Source organism: Rhamphochromis longiceps, linkage group LG23 (genome assembly GCF_057381845.1).
Source record: "Rhamphochromis longiceps isolate RC_006_pf linkage group LG23, R_longiceps_female_GT1.1, whole genome shotgun sequence".
Lineage (NCBI taxonomy): Eukaryota > Metazoa > Chordata > Actinopteri > Cichliformes > Cichlidae > Rhamphochromis > Rhamphochromis longiceps.
This window is the reverse complement of record NC_140578.1, coordinates 37,509,624-37,526,265: the sequence shown is the minus strand read 5'-3', so window position 1 is coordinate 37,526,265 and position 16,642 is coordinate 37,509,624. Positions and strand designations below refer to the sequence as shown.

Here is a 16,642-nt window from a genome sequence, read left to right as displayed (position 1 = left end):
ATAGACAAAAAGCAATATGTGGCTGGGTTATTCATAGACTTGACAAAGGCATTTGACACTATAGATCATGATATATTAATAAGAAAACTGGAACGTTATGGTGTCAGAGGGGTAGTTTTAGATTGGGTCCGGAGTTATTTAAGTGACAGAAAGCAGTTTGTGAAAATAAATGGTGGTTGCTCCTTATGTATGGACATTGCTTGTGGTGTATCCCAAGGGTCAGTTTTGGGTCCAAAATTCTTCAACTTGTACATTAACGACATCTGTAAAGTGTCCAAAGTATTAAAAATGGTTCTCTTTGCTGACGATACAAACATTTTTTGCTCTGGTGATGATCTGCAGAATTTATTGGAGGATATGACTAATGAAATAAGTAAAGTGAAGTTCTGGCTTGGTAAAAACAAATTATCATTAAATTTGAATAAATCTAAACTGATGTTATTTGGAAATAGTAGTTTAAATACGAATGCAAAGATTCAAATAAATGGTGTTGATATTGAAAGAGTCAGTGAAAATAAATTTCTGGGGGTAATAATAGATGAAAAACTTAACTGGAGAGCTCACGTAAGATATATTCATTCCAAAGTATCACGAAGCATTGCAGTACTAAACAAGGCAAAACAGGTATTCGACAGAACATCACTTCATATTCTCTACTGTTCACTGGTTTCACCATATTTAATAATAATAATAATGGATACTTTATTGATCCCCATGGGGAAATTACTTGTTTTTCTCTGCATTTGACCCATTCACTCAGTGAAGCAGTGGGCAGCCCACTAAGCAGGCGCCCGGGGAGCAGTGTGTAGGGACGGTACCTTGCTCAGGGGTACCTCAGGGTAGCCGTTAAGTGGATTCGAACCGCCGACCTTCCGATCATGGGGCGACCACTTTACCTACTGAGCTATCCCTGCCCCAAGCTAGTGTGCAGAGGTCTGGGGCAATAACTATAAAACCACATTACATTCACTTTTTACTCTTCAAAAAAAAAAAGCAATTCGAATCATCCACAATGCAGGTTATAGGGAACATACAAACTCACTATTTTTGCAGTCTGAAATATTGAAAATTGACGATATAGTGAAATTCCAAACAGCACAAATTCTATTCAAAGCAAAAAATAAAGAACTGCCAGGTAATATTCAGAGTATGTTTTTTTTGAAAGAAGGAAGTTATAATTTAAGGGGTTTTTGTAACTTCAAAACAATGAAGGTACGTACTACAAGAAAAGGCTTTTGTGTTTCTGTTCATGGAGTGAAACTATGGAACAAACTGAATATGGAATTAAAGCAATGTCCAAACATAAAACTGTTCAAAAAGAGTTATAAAAATATGATCTTCTCGATCTATAACGAAAAGGAAAATATTTAAATTAAGTGAACATCTCTATTTAAAAACAAACAAACAAACAAAAAATTCATGATGTGATATTATAGTATATAGTATATCAGAAATCTGTTCACTATTTTTATTACAAATTATATCAGTAAGGAAGCTGACTAAATATTCACTGATAATTTATGGCAAAGGGGTGGGATTAAATAAGTGTATACTTCTTCCCACTCCCTTTCAACATGTAAATTAATCAGAATGTTTTTTTGTATGTAATTTGTATAGTATTTTTTTTCTCTTATTTCTTTTCTAAATGTACTTGTATATTGTTCACATGTTGAAATAAATTACCAATCAATCAAAACATCAGAATGGGGGAGAAAATTGATTCGAATGGCTTTGAATGTGGTTGTTGGTGCTAGATGAGATGGTTGAGTATTTCAAAACTAATGATCTGCTGGGATTTTCTGGCACAACCATCTCTACAGTTTACAGAGGATGGTCTGTAAAAAGAGAAAAACATCCAGTGAGCATTAGTTCTCTTGGAGTAAATGCTCTGCTGATGTCATAGGTCAGAGGTGAACAGCCAGACTACTTCAGCCTGATAAGAAAGCAACAGTAACTCAAATTATTACTTGTTACATTTAGCATAACATGTCAAACCTTGAAGCAGCAGCAGAAGACAATGCACTGGCAACTCCTGTCAGCTAAAAACAAACTTGGCCTACAGTTTACACAAGCTCACCAAATTTGGACAATAAAAGATTGACTCTACTGTTGCAGAAGAACTTGAGACTCATAAGACTAGGCAATGTTTCCAGAGTTTGGTGTAAACATGAAACCATGAATCCATCAGTGGTACAGGTTATTGCTGTTGGTGGAATGGTGTAGGTGTTTTCTTGGCACACTTTGGCACCCTTAGAAACATCTGAGCATTGTTTGAATGCCACAGCCTACCTGACTATTGTTGCTGACTATGTCCATCCCTTTACGGTCACAAGGCACCCAAATTCTGTTGAATACTTCCAGCAGGAAAATGCAACATGTCACAATGGTCAGATCATTTCAATCTGTAGTTCACTGCACTCAAATGACCTCTATAGCAGAGCACCTTTGGTAGGTGGTTGAACAGTGGAGTAACTTCACAGATGTGTAGCAACTGTGGGATGCTATTATGTAAATATGGACCAAAATCTCTGAGGGCAGCATAGTTGTCATGAAGCATGAAACTGGCGCTAGATACAAAAACAGTTTTTCAGATAAAGCTGTAAAAACATTCATTTCTACTGTTACATGGAGTCTGTGGGAGCTGACTTAGTTTATTTAAACAGACACTAGCGGGCCACGGATTTACTGCAGTTTTTGGCACTTTGATGTTGATTTTTTTAACCCCTAAGGTTGTTGGTATAATGTTTACTGTGGAGAAGAACTACAGCCAGGATGCACAAACAGTCTAGTGTTCATGTTTTTTACGCGCCTCAAGAGTCTGCCACCATTCGCAATCTATGCAGCATTTGTTTGTCGGATAATTTTACCCTTCATCTCATAACGTTCCCAGGGAAACATTCAGCCAAGGCAACAGCGTTTCTTGCCTCTCTTCCTTACAGCAATGCATCTATAACCGGATTTAACAGCAGTTTTTTAGAGTCAAAATATACATAGTGTAAACACTTATTAATCACACACTGCTACAGTAGTGCCCAACTCTTATGGTTGACTCACACAAACAGAACTTTAAGTCAAAAAGCTGTTGCCCTTTAAAGAGTAAAATAAACACTTTTGTAAAAGCAAATTTATTATACTTGACTTAATATTCCTACTTGGGATTTATTATTGGTAAGTGGGGTACAGTAATTGCCTCTCCACTACTCTAAACATTAATTTGAGCAAAACAAGGGCAAGGGAACATTTTGTCCAGCATGAGAAACAAATCACTCCGATTATGTCTAAACGAAATACAATCTTAGCCTCCGGAACTGGAGTTTAACCAGAAAGACTAGCGTAATTTTGTTAGTTTTAGTATTATCTAGCAGTCACGCAAGAAAAGCAGCATAATGAGATAAAAACATGCGCGCGGGGGACAGTGTTGAATCCAAATGGGCTTTATTTGAAACGCCTAAAATGTGAGAGGGAGGCTCAAAGTGAGCATGTCCTGTTTGTGCCCCAGCTGAGGAAAAGGATAAATAATTTCTTCGTAGCAGGAGGCTACAGCGTCTTGTGATGATTATTCGAGCCAGAGGAGTAAACGAGGCCTCGCTAAAGTTTACCATGGCCCAGATAGCTCAGGTAGGCTGTCACGGCAATCTAAATATGACCAGCGAGGAAAAAGTCAGCATGAGGTAAGTGTTTTTGTACAGAGCATAAACAGTGGTGTACAGAAGGCTGATTTGGGGGTGGGGGGCACTGAAGGTGGGTGGCTGCATGTGATTGGAACAATTGTTCTCCTTTGGCAATATATGAGAGAATTAGACATGCTTGCTTTCAGTCTTTTTATTATTGACTGCTTTTTAATGCAAATATTCCCATTTTAGAAAGCTTCTAGTTTCTGAAAGTTGGTGTGTTTAGCATGTGGCTAACAAAAATCCCAACCTTAACCCTAAGTTGGTTGCCAGTGACCTTGTAGATGTTAAACATAACCCCCAATTGAAAGATCTCTCTAGTTTAAGGGGAGTTGACCCTATTTTTTTAACTTGTGGCTGACCTTTTCCCTTTTGAGTCAACCGGCATGTTTTATGGTGAGAATTTATCTTCTTACATACTTCTCCTTGCTTTCACTGTTTATGTTCACAGCTCGCTTGCCATGGGATATATTGAGGTGTAAAGGGCATCCAAAGACCAAAAGACGACGAATAAAGTCATAACACGAGTGAGAGAAATGTCAAAAGAAAAAAGATTTGGCACAAGTCAATGAGTCTCTTCATTTTCAGTAAAACATAAAAGGCCACTTTGTCTCCAACAGCACTCTGCTGTTTCCCTCTCAATATTATTGACCTCGCTTCTCCCTAATGGCTTTCTGAATATAGGACAAGGCTTTTCATTTATTCTCGGTTGCCGTTGGAAGTCCTTGAACTACTTGTCCCTGTCATCTGCCGTTTCAGGTGCGGCTGTTGACCTTGTAAAAACAACTTGAGCAAGGCTCTTAGTACAAGCAGATTCCCACTCTGGGTCCTCTTGTCACAAAGCTGTTTGCATGGACACTAATCCAGGATCACTGGCAGGGTTACAGCAAGAAACCTCGAGTGAACCAGGTAGGCGAAGACGAACAAACTCAGCTTCTTATCTGTGCTGGCCAGACCAAGATTTCCAAAGAGGCAAATAGCCTTACAGGTTCTTGCAATTGCTTTTGTCTGGGTTAATTTGGCAGAATCCACTGTTACTCTGGTAACAGCAACTGCGGTTTGAGTACTTCAGTAAACATTTCTTGAATCCATTTAGTTAAACTGTTGTTTCACCAAACAATCAGTCAAAAGTTATTGCTCATTTTTGCTACACACAGATTTTCCACACAAACTGTGGTATCCAGCGACATTTCATGTGGCCGTTTCACCAGCTTGTCTTCATTCCTAGAGAGTCAAATACTGACGTTTTGTCAAAACCACTGGCATCTCATAGATGTGCATAATCCAATGCATCATGGCACTGATGTCATTGTGAGGTGGGTCTCAGTCCCAACTGGTCTAACCTGGATGCTTATAAATCACTCCTCACTCACACTGGATGAGTGTCATCGTTTGAAAAGCCTTCAACTGATCCAAACTGCTGCATTCTTCTCTTCAATGACTTCCTGTTAAAACTAGTATCGAAATCATTCTCATCACATACAAGGTCTTGAATAATCAAGCCCTAGTTTATCTGATCGCTCTCAGACTTCTGGCTTACTTTAGAACCTAGGATATTTAAAAGGGGAACTGGAGGAACCAGGTTCCAGTTTGGATACGGGACACAGACACCATCTCTACTTTTAAGATTAGGTTTAAAACTTTCCTTTTTGATAAAGTAGATAGTTAGGGCTTGATCAGGTAACCCTGGATCCTCCCTTAGTGCATCATGGGAAGCCCCCAGCAGACTAGGCCTATTCCACTTTGAGTGTTTCTTTTTCACTCATCTCTTTTCGCTGTTTATGTGTTTAGAAACCTCTCTGAATTTAGTCATTAGTAATTATTAATTTCTCCTCTGCTCTCCCTCCCCTCACCCCCAACTGGTCTCAACAGATGTCTGAGCCTGGGTGTGCCAGAGATTTCTGTTAAAAGGAAGTTTTTCTTTCCCACTGTTGCCAAGTTTATTGGGGTTTTCTCTTTATTATTCTCTCTATTATTTTCTGATTATCTGATTTATATCTGATATATTTCTTAAAAAAGAGGCAATTTCTGTTAATATTCAATCCTCAAAACACATGTTGAACACATCTTTTCAACGCCACCAACACCTGATAGAACAACAGTGTTCGGTGCCCAAGAATTTGTTTGTTTCCTTTACTGTAAGAGCCACCAAGAAATGCTCAGTTTGCACTTTAAAGTGTTTATAGAAGATCAAAACAGCTGCAACATACTCTTGTGATCAGCAAGATTGCATAGCAAGCCATATCCAGAGACTATCACACAGACATAGATGCCTGATAGTTATTCATCCATTTTCTTAAACACTTGTCTAATCCAAATCAAATCAAATCAAATCACTTTTTATTGTCACATCACATGTGCAGGCACACTGGCACAGCACATGCGAGTGAAATTCTTGTGTGCGAGCCCCACAAGCAACAGAGATGTGCAAACACAACAACACAAACGAGCAAAATACAAGAATGGCCAACCTGAAACTAATAAATCTATGTACAATATATAATAGTGTATGCATTTCTGGATGTGTATACTAAATATTTTCCTACGTGTGTGTGTGTGTGTGTGTGTGTGTGTGTGTGTGTGTGTGTGTATACACATTTTTACAAATTAAATAGTAAAAAAATAAAATAAAATAATAATAATAATAATAATAATAATAATAATAATAATAATAATAATAAAATATATAAAATATACAGAGTTGAATATGTGCAAAACAAGTGGCATTTATATACAGTGTGGAGTGCATAATGTTGAAGTTCCAGTAGTGAAGCTGAGGTGTCTATGACGTGTTCAGCAGTCTGATGGCCTGATGGAAAAAGCTGTCTCTCAGTCTGCTGGTACGGGACCGGATGCTGCAGAACCTCCTTCCTGATGGAAGCAGTCTGAACAGTTTATGGCTTGGGTGACTGGAGTCCTTGATGATCCTCCCCGCTTTCCTCAGGCACCGCTTCCTGTAGATGTCTTGGAGGGAGGGAAGCTCACCTCCAATTATCCGTTCAGAGCACCGCACTACTCGCTGGAGAGCTTTGCAGTTGTAGGCGGTGCTGTTGCCATACCAGGTGGTGATGCATCCAGTGAGGATGCTCTCAATGGCACAGTGATAGAAGGTCCTGAGGATGCGGGGGCTCATGCCGAATCTTTTCAGTCTCCTGAGAAAGAAGAGGCGCTGCTGCGCCTTCTTCACTGTTTTGTTTGTGTGTACTGACCACGTAAGATCCTCAGCCAGGTGTACGCCAAGGAACTGGAAGCTGCTCACTCTCTCCACAGCAGCGCCGTTGATGGTGATGGGGGTGTGTACTTCTCTGCACCTCCGGAAGTCCACTAACAACTCCTTTGTCTTTGCGACGTTGAGGGTGAGATGGTTGTCTTGACACCAGTGGGTCAGGGTGCTGACCTCCTCCCTGTAAGCCGTCTCATCACCGTTGGTGATAAGACCCACCACTGTAGTGTCGTCCGCAAACTTCACAATGATGTTGGAGCTGTTAGTGGCTGTGCAGTCGTAGGTGTAGAGTGAGTACAGGAGAGGGCTCAGTACACACCCCTGTGGAGCACCAGTGTTCAGTGTGATGGGGGATGAGGTGATGCTGCCCAGTCTGACCACCTGGCGTCTGTCAGACAGGAAGCTAAGGATCCAGCTGCAGAGGGAGCTGCTCAGTCCTAGATCCTGCAGTTTCCTGTCCAGCTTCGAGGGAACGATGGTATTGAATGCTGAGCTGTAATCTACAAACAGCATCCTCACATACGTGTCTCTCTTCTCCAGGTGTGACAGGGCAGTATGTAGTGTCAGGGCTATGGCATCATCAGTGGACCTGTTGTGGCGGTATGCAAACTGTAGAGGGTCCAGTGAGTCGGGTAGTGCAGAGCAGATGAAGTCCCTGACCAGCTTCTCGAAGCATTTGCTTACGATGGGGGTCAGGGCTACAGGTCGCCAGTCGTTCAATGAGGAGATGGTGGAGGATTTGGGTACAGGGACGATGGTGGCCATTTTGAAGCAGGCTGGGACTACAGACAGAGAGAGGGAAAGGTTGAAGATGTGCGTGAACACTCCAGCCAGCTGAGCCGCGCATGACCTGAGGACGCGGCCGGGAATCCCGTCCGGACCAGTAGCTTGTGATCCAGGGTCACAGGGAGGCTGGAGCTTATTCCAGCTGTCAGTTTGTTAAGAAGCAAGAGGTGGGGTACATTCTGGACAGGCTGACAATCTATCACAATGCTAACAGATAGAGACATGGGAAATATACACAGAAGGTTTGATTGTGAGTGTGAATGGTTGTCTGTCTTTCCTGTATGGGTTGTCCCCAGTTACTCTGGCTTCCTTCCACAGCCCAACGACATGCCTGATAGGTCAACTGGTGATGCTAAATAACTTGTTAATCAGTCCTAAGTAATTTACAAATACAAAATTATAGATTTTTTGCTTTTCCCAACTGGTTTTCCATACAATGAACCCTTACATCAGGCAAGAAATCACCAGCAATGCAAAACACTGTTGAGATGTTCAGTTCATGAATCACATTTTTCAAGGTGAGGCCTACTCAATAGCCAGTGGGCCAGTCGACTGCACTCACTTAAGGCACCTCAGCTTGCAATGATGCAGTTTTAAAAGGGTGAGTAAAGAGTCTGAGGACCGACTCGCTTTTGGAACCAGCCTCCAGCTTTAAGAGCAGCAGCGCACAAGAACGCCACAAGCCAATGTTGGCTTTGCAATAGCCAGACAAAGTATTATAAAATAAAAAGCATTAATCCAGCACAATAGGCAAACAGAATCCAGAGCAGGAAAGGCAAAAACTGTTATATAGAGAGGGTATTACAAAGTGTCAGTACACTGAATTGAATTTCAATTTATTTTGTTAATCACTGCACGGAAAAATGCACTGAACTGCACTAAACATCTGGCATTTCAAACTTTGAAAAAGAAAATGCAGTTTTACTTGGTATTTCCAGTTCACATAGATTACATGTTGACTCCTCTGAGTCATAGTTGCATTTTTCTGATTTAAATAATGATTCCAGCACAATGCAATGATGTACTCCCACATGCAGGGTTTCTATAACAAATTCAACATTTGGCACACAGCCTATAGCCGCCCCACTTTCTTATAAATATTTCAGCGAGTGTTTCCTCGCTGAATTTGCACTCTTTGGAATTCATCCGATACAGTCAGTCACATTGCAACTTCAAACAGTTAATCGTTGGCAAGAGGCCACAGTGATGAACTTCAGTTCATGTCTTGGCTCTTGACAAGCCGATTGCTTTGACTTAAAAGTGTGGGGGGGCTTGATGGGTATTGGAGGGACGACCACAGGGACACGTCTCCTTGCTGAAACGGGAGAGTGAGGCTGTCAAGGTGTGACATATGAGCTAATGACCCTTGACCTCGGCTGTGCATTCAACTGGGAGGTTGTGTGTGTGTGTGTAAATATAAAAGCTCCTCACAAACAGCTTTGGATGCAGTGGAAAAGACAAGGAAGTGGGTTGCGTCGAGTTTCACTTAAACAAATTGAGAAATTCTGCTTTTAACATCCTTTAAAAGTGCTCCGCTGAAGCTCCATCTCCATCCCGTGTTTCTGATGTGTGATCCTTTTCTTCAGATAATCCTGCAGGGCAGTGAAGATTTGCAGCACTAAGAAGACAATTGTTTGTGAAATACTTTGCCATAATCCTATGACCCATTTTTTGGTCTCGTTGAATTCCTTTATATGGCTTTATCACAAGCTGCTCGAGAATACATTTCCATCGTTTAATGTAAATGCAAACCCCAGGTTCTTTTTTATTATTATTATTATTTTTTTTTTTTAATCAAGAAGCGATTCCTCTGTAGCCACTCAGCATAAAGATGAGTCGCCTGGTGGGTGAGCAAAGCACGAAGCAGACCTAACCCTGTTTATTTTAACAAATGTAAATGCAGGCATCCTATTGATGCCAGGGATTCTTTACTGAGTTCATTTCAGGTCTTCATAAATAATAAAGGAATGATTATGATTATATTGCTGGTGGTGTGTACAGATTGGATTACCGCAAGATGTTTCCCGTGGGAAGGATGGTGTTTGTCAGGTGTTGGCCTGCAGACTTTTCTGACGTGACACATGTGACATCTTAGGGTTGAGTTTCAAAATAACTAGCTTTCCTTCATTTCAGAAGGAAATTACAAGGAACTTAACATCGCCCAAGTTTCTAATTTTTCCACAGGGTTTAAGTCTAATGGCACTTAACCGGATAAGAGAAAAGAAAAAAATGGTTGTTTAGTTTGACTCACTAAGTTTATACTCCACCATTGACTTTATTTCCTCCCCAAGAGCTTAGAAGTATACAATTTAAACTAGCAGAAAATAAAAAATGAGACATTTTGGAGAAAAGCACAAAAAAGCACATTAAGGATTTCACTATCGCTGAGATCTAAGATAGAAAGATAGAAAACAGGTCACTGGCAAACAATGAACTTCCTAGTCATGTAAACCTCTTCCACTTGAAACCATTTGTCACGTTTCAGGAAAAAACACCAAATCAGTTTAGTCTTTGCTCATTCACTGTTTATGAGGCCATGCACGGAAAAAAGGAGAGCTGATAAACACCTGTTTTTTGTTGCTACATTTAACCTACACATTTTAATGTAGGCTAAACCACTGAACCTGTGTGATGTAATTTTGCAAGACATCCATTAAGGTACGAGTGTACCTGTTAAAAAAAACCCACAAAAACACAACTTTTATTGCATCTTATTGCCCCCTAAACTCATTTTAAGCATGTTGCGATCCCTCCACCCTGGGATATTGCTGTTTAAACAGTCATTTCCTTCACTTTCACATTGGCAAATGTGATATTTTTGTAACAGCCTTCCAGTCTAGTGAGGTCTGCTTTAAAAAGCAGAGGAAATGTCGTGATTATTTAGTGAGAACCAGTGTTGCTTTCATGTCAGGTCCAGCTGTGTCAGCACTACAGATTCAGCTTGGTTTTATTTATGTAGCAACAGTTCAATGCAACGGCCTCCATTTATACTGTACAAAACAAAACCAACCACGTAACCTCCTTCCTAAACACTACATGGTAACGTGCACCAAAAATCATTGCTTTGGTCCCTAGCAGATTGCTATGGTCGCTTATATTTTGCAAAGAAGACTAACTTGCCACTGGTCACTAACCAGTCTTTATACCTCTGCCACTCAGGCTTTAAATAAAATGTTTCCAACTCTAAATGCTGATTTCTTTGGTTTGGACGAGTTTGATCATTATCTACATTTAACCCCACACAGAGGCTATCTGGGAACCCACCTCAGAACAAAGTATGAATAACATAACTTCGTATGTCTCAGTTATATTTATAATATTTTGGTTAGCTTACAACAAGAGTTTGTACCCTATGGTCTGCACAATCTGCTGTATAAATTTGTGACTGTGATTGTTGTGCCAGCTATTGGATGTTGTGAACTCTTATATTACATGCCAATAAATGCAAACCTAGCTATCATTAGCATAGTCGGAGTCAAATTACAGTTTTAGATTCAACGCTATATTTAGCAATAAATTAGCCCATTACATGAATTTTACGTTTTTCTTTGCTAGTTGGGGTGCTAGGTATCAATAAGCTAGATGTTAACAGAAGAGAAAGGTTAGGCAACAGGTATGTCCAATTTGCCTGCAGCCTTTGTATGCCTGTTTGGCAACGGAGCAAACGACAACTCAGTCAATGCCAATTAAACACTGATAGCAAATAATGTATGTAAATAGTGAGGCTAATGTTAGCAGAGGTGTGGTTACGCTGAGTACTGTATGTGTGTGTGTGTGTGTGTGTGTGTGTGTGTGTGTGTGTGTGTGTGTGTGTGTGTGTGTGGGGGGGGGGGGGTAGTCAAAAGTGTGTGCAATGTCAAAGATATTTTGCAGTTTAGAATATGACATGAATATGACATTCCGTTTTGAAGGATAGAGAAAGGCAATAACAGGACTGTAGTTCTTAATGCAAAATAATCTGACACACATGCTGTGAACACTATGAGATTCATTTTCTCAATCGCTAAGACATAGAGCAGCTAAATGGACACCATGTGGCAGGCTCTAGAGTGCACTTCCTTGCGATACCGCTGAACTTCCTTGATCTTAAACTGCTGGCAAAAGGAGGCCATCCGTCAGGTTCCAGGCAAAAAGTGAAAGCAGATTGTAAGAGCCTGACTGAAAACAGACCTGACCAGCACATATGGCCTCATAAAGAACCTGGCCCTGCACTGTAAACATTTGCCATTTTTAGGACGCTTAAGAAACGACATGAACCAGACAGTAGCCACAGTCTGGTGTGCCGAGTAGAAAAGAGTTGAATTTGAATGAATTTGCCTTCCATTTCAGTCTTATCTGAGTGACTTGGCAAACTTTACATTGTGAATTCTCACCAGTATGTCACATCAACTGATAAGAACATTAGGATGATTCCTCAAATGATAACAAAAGATGCTGTAGCTCAAAAAGATTTGATAAAATGTGCCCGTCTAGACAGTTTAACTGCAAATTCTCCAAGGGCATTGGCATAGTAGAGCCAGAAACAACTGGAATCTACTGGTCTTCCCTCTTTCACTAGAAAAAACACATTGTACATTTTGTTTTCTTTCATTCCTATAATAGTGATTACACAATGCATTAGAAATGCTGTGATCAAATCTGTGGAGTCCTTTTGATGACCAAAAATACAGCTTGGCGACATCAGTAACATTTTATCGTCGCCAGATTTTTCTTTTCTTTTTTTTTATGCTGGATTATTCAAAGACATGTTACCAGCCTGGTTTGGTATTTCCTGTGAAGACTGTGCTTCCATTCATATCCCAATCACTTTGATACCAGTCATCCTCTGTAGCCTTGATGACCTCACTTGAGAGTTTCCCCCCTCCTAAAAATCACTCCAGATCAAAGAATGTGATGTTTGATCCTCTGATAATAGTGCAAAGCCTCAGAGCCTCAGACTTTGGATTCCACTCTTCTCTCTTGCCTTTGTTTGCAGCTTTTGAAAGAAAAAAATGCTGTATTGAATAAAAAAAAGGATTTGGGAAAAAGTACATCAGAAATGCACAATAAGTCAAAAGGGGGCGAGCACTTAGCGGAGTAATGATGCCAGTTAGCATTGCCGGTCTCCCAGTTCTTGTGACCTAGATAGAGAATGACATGAGCAAGCTGTGGTGACTGGAATTGCTTCCATTTGCTCATCACTGCAGCATTGCTAATACACTTCTACTAAGAGATAGGGTGAATCTGTCAAGCACAACATGCAAATTTCTGTATATTTTATACCCCTCCGCCCAAAAAAGGAAAAACCCACCCCATCTGACGTTTTATGTGACATTTAAAGACGTTGAGAAAAGTTGAAGTAGTAGTGCAAGTCTTTCCTTTTTTTTTTGTTCAGGTCTCCGTGTTTCTTTTTATTACATGCTAAATCCTCTAAATGAGAAACAATATGATTGGAGTGTAAAGATGTTCTGACAAGGATGCACATTCTTCAAATGCCTTTGAGAGGCTGTCCTCATCTCCCTGCTTACATATTCATGAGGAGAAACTGATATTTTGGTCTACGAGACCTTCATCAACAGGAAGACATATTGAGACAATGACAAATTAGCACGTGTCCACGATCGTGCACGTTGGGACACACAGACATCCACTCCTGTCCCTACACGAAAGTCCACCAAAAAAGAAAAAAGAAAAAAAGGGGCTGGTCCAAGGGCATCTTTTGGTCCCAGACGCTCCACAGTCTGACAAATCTGCCTCACTCTGCACTTTCTGCATAATTCCCTCTACTTCGGGCCTAAATGACCTGCGTGATCGCCATGAATATCAATGTCACGCATGTCCGTCTGAGTCAGTTCAGTTTGCTTTGATGCATGTCGCTGGCTCTGCCGTTTTAAAAGCATGGCCGGGCTCGAGGAGGAGGGGGAAGCAGCGGCAGGATATTGCTGGCAGAGGCATTTATGTCACCTTATAAATTGCAACGTATACGTCACTTTGAGGAATGTAACCGAAATTGGAGCACCCCTTTCAATCTTAAGCAACTTTGTCACCGTCCCCCTTCCTGGAAAAAAATTAAATAAAGAATCGTCATTTTGACCCCTGTCCGATCAGAGGAGGAGTCATGTTTTAGCTGCGTCGCCTCTGACTTTCACAAACAAGCCGGAGTGAAAGATTAGGTTTTAAACAGCAAAGCTGGATGCCATTTTCAGCTGCAGTTATGAAAATGTGAGTCCCTGAACTACTTTACTTTTAAACTTGCTCCATGAACTTTTCATTACTGCTGTCCAGTAGAGCTGTGTGATACTGCAAAGTTTGGTATTGATTACATACAGAGTAAATGCAGAGCCGGTACTGCAGATACAGATACTAATACTTTTAACCTATGAATTTTGGGATGAATCAATATCATAAATTTCCAAATTCTGAACACATTTTAATGACCTCTAAAGTGCTGATTTTCCACAATACTTAGTTAACACAACAAAATCTACCTTTCAGCCTTTAGTGTACTTTAAAATTGGGCTTTTTAGAGGCCTTGAATTTAACTGTGCCTCTCTCCAAAGCTCTTTGGGGCAACTTCTGTTTAATAATTGTGTTTTAGGCTATGAATAAAATAGTATAGTGCATGTTTATGTATGTATGTATGTATGTGTTTTTTATTTCAGAAAAATAATCAGTTTAACACTACATATTGAACAGAAACAAAGTATCAATCCTGTCACACTAGCATTATTTCAATACCAGCACTGGTAACAAAATTGACATCCATCCGTCTGGTTAAACACAGCAGCTATCACTCATGTCCGGATACACAGTGATTTCAGTGAGGCTAGTGTCTGTAGGGATACAGTTTTAAATAAATTATGTTTAGTAAGATTTTGATTTAGTAACTGAAAAGTCTTTTAAAGTGTGCACAGCAGAATTTTTAGTGTCCTGTTCAAAGAGTTGGATTTTATTCTGTCTTTAAAGATTTTTGTTTGACAAAACCTAAGTTTTTGATATAGCTTGATTCTCAGAAGCTCCTCCTAAAATATTTAAAGCCAAATTTGTGCATTTTTGGACCATAAACCACCATGTGAGTCCTTTTTGTCAATTTAACTTGGACGTCTGCGTAAGTGAGATTATGTAGAGAAAATTCCTGTCCTGTTCATTCTATACCAAATTCATACACATATTGAGGCCTGAGAGGCTGTTACAAATGTGCTTTTTCATAAATACTAAAGCCAGCATTTGTGTTGTGAACAGTATTTTGAACAGCATTTTGTCATTAGCACATGCACATACAGATTGTGTAAATGTGTAGTCTGGAGACTAAGGCTACGTTCACACTGCAGGTCTTAATGCTCAATTCCGATTTTTTGATCAAATCCGATTTTTTTGTCTGCTTGTTCACACTACAAATAAAATGCGACAGCAAACGCGCTCTAGTGTGAACCCTCAAAACGGCCCACATGTGCAAAAGAAGACGTCACACACAACGCGTTCTGTTTAGACCCAGAGCAAACAATATTGTTTGACTGATGGCCCTTAATATAAAGACTTTGGACTTTATGTTTTCCAACTTTTGCTTTAAGTTATTTTGTTATTTACATAATAATGTAAATAACCTAATAATTATCCTTATTGCTGCTTTAGAGAGGAGCGGTGCTTCAAAGGATAGTTGCAGATTTCTGTCAGAACCTGCAAATTATACAGTATAAATAAAATGTTCACGTTTCTCCAACGTTGTCTTCCCAACATTTTCACTAACATCTACACGGGATGGCCAGGAAGCGTTCGCGATGTCTTCTCCAGCACTGATAATTGGCGTCTGTCTGTGTCAGTGACATAAAAGACGGATTTAATGCGACATGACCATTCAAACAGCAGTCGGCTTCTAAAATATCAGATATGTATCAGATTCAGTACCACATACGAAAGTGACCCACATCGGAATTGAAAATATCGGATTTGTGCCGTTCGCACTGTCATACCATAATCGGATATGGGTCGCATAGGGTCAAAAAAATCTGATTTGATGCGCTTTCACCTGCAGTGCGAACGTAGCCTAAGAGGTATAAGCAGCTTCATTTTGGGGTCCACTGGAACTCATATACAAGTTTTCTAACTATATCCACAGCAGAGAATAGAACTGGTTATCCTAAACATTTTGGCAAGTTGTGTATCGCAGTGCAAACACTTCAACACAGGACAACGTGGTTAGGAGATCCACTGATCAGCAAGCTTATTTCTAATCATTTTTAAGGTGTTTTCTGTTTTTGGAAGGCCAGATGTGAGGTTTGTCCACAGAGGCATAACTCTTCTGTGCAAGTAGACTTTTACTATACAGGGTGGGCCATTTATATGGATACACCGTAATAAAATGGGAATGGTTGGTGATATTAAAGTCCTGTTTGTGGCACATTTGTAGATGTGAGGGGGCAAACTCCTCAAGATGGGTGGTGACCATGGTGGCCATTTAGAAGTTGGCAATCTTGGATACAACTTTTGTTTTTTTCAATAGGAAGAGGGCCATGTGACACATCAAACTTATTGGTAATGTCACAAGAAAAACAATGGTGTGATTGGTTTCAACGTAACTTTATTCTTTCATGAGTTATTTACAAGTTTCTCTTTGTTCACAGCCATTGACATGTCGAAGAGGTTAACACGTGAGGAGCAGATCGAAATTGTGTTGATATCTGGTGAACGCAGTAACCGGGTCATTGCAGCAGATTTCAATGCAAGACACCCTACGAGACCACCCATCTCCCATGTTACAGTTAGCAAACTGCTTGCTAAGTTTCGTGAAACTGGTTTAGTGTTGGATTTGCCAAAATGTGGACGCAAGAAAACTGTCACTAATGAAGAAACATCAGTGGCTGTCTCAGCTTCATTCAGCAAGAGCCCACAGCGTAGCACTCACAGCATGTCACTGGAGAGTGGCATTAGTCGAGCATCCCTTCGGCAGATATTAGCTACGCACAAATGGCACCCTTACAAACTC

At 40.3% G+C, this 16,642-nt stretch overlaps 1 long non-coding RNA gene across 1 annotated transcript in view; it reads left to right on the top strand.

Moving 5' to 3' along the window:
- The window catches only part of LOC146642518 (uncharacterized), a 35,580-nt gene extending 19,232 nt beyond the window's left edge, over positions 1–16,348 (top strand). Inside the window, exon 3 of the long non-coding RNA XR_014909669.1 lies at positions 16,281–16,348. This is a non-coding gene — a long non-coding RNA (uncharacterized LOC146642518). The remainder of the gene's footprint in view (positions 1–16,280) is intronic.
- The last annotated feature ends 294 nt before the right edge of the window (positions 16,349–16,642 follow it).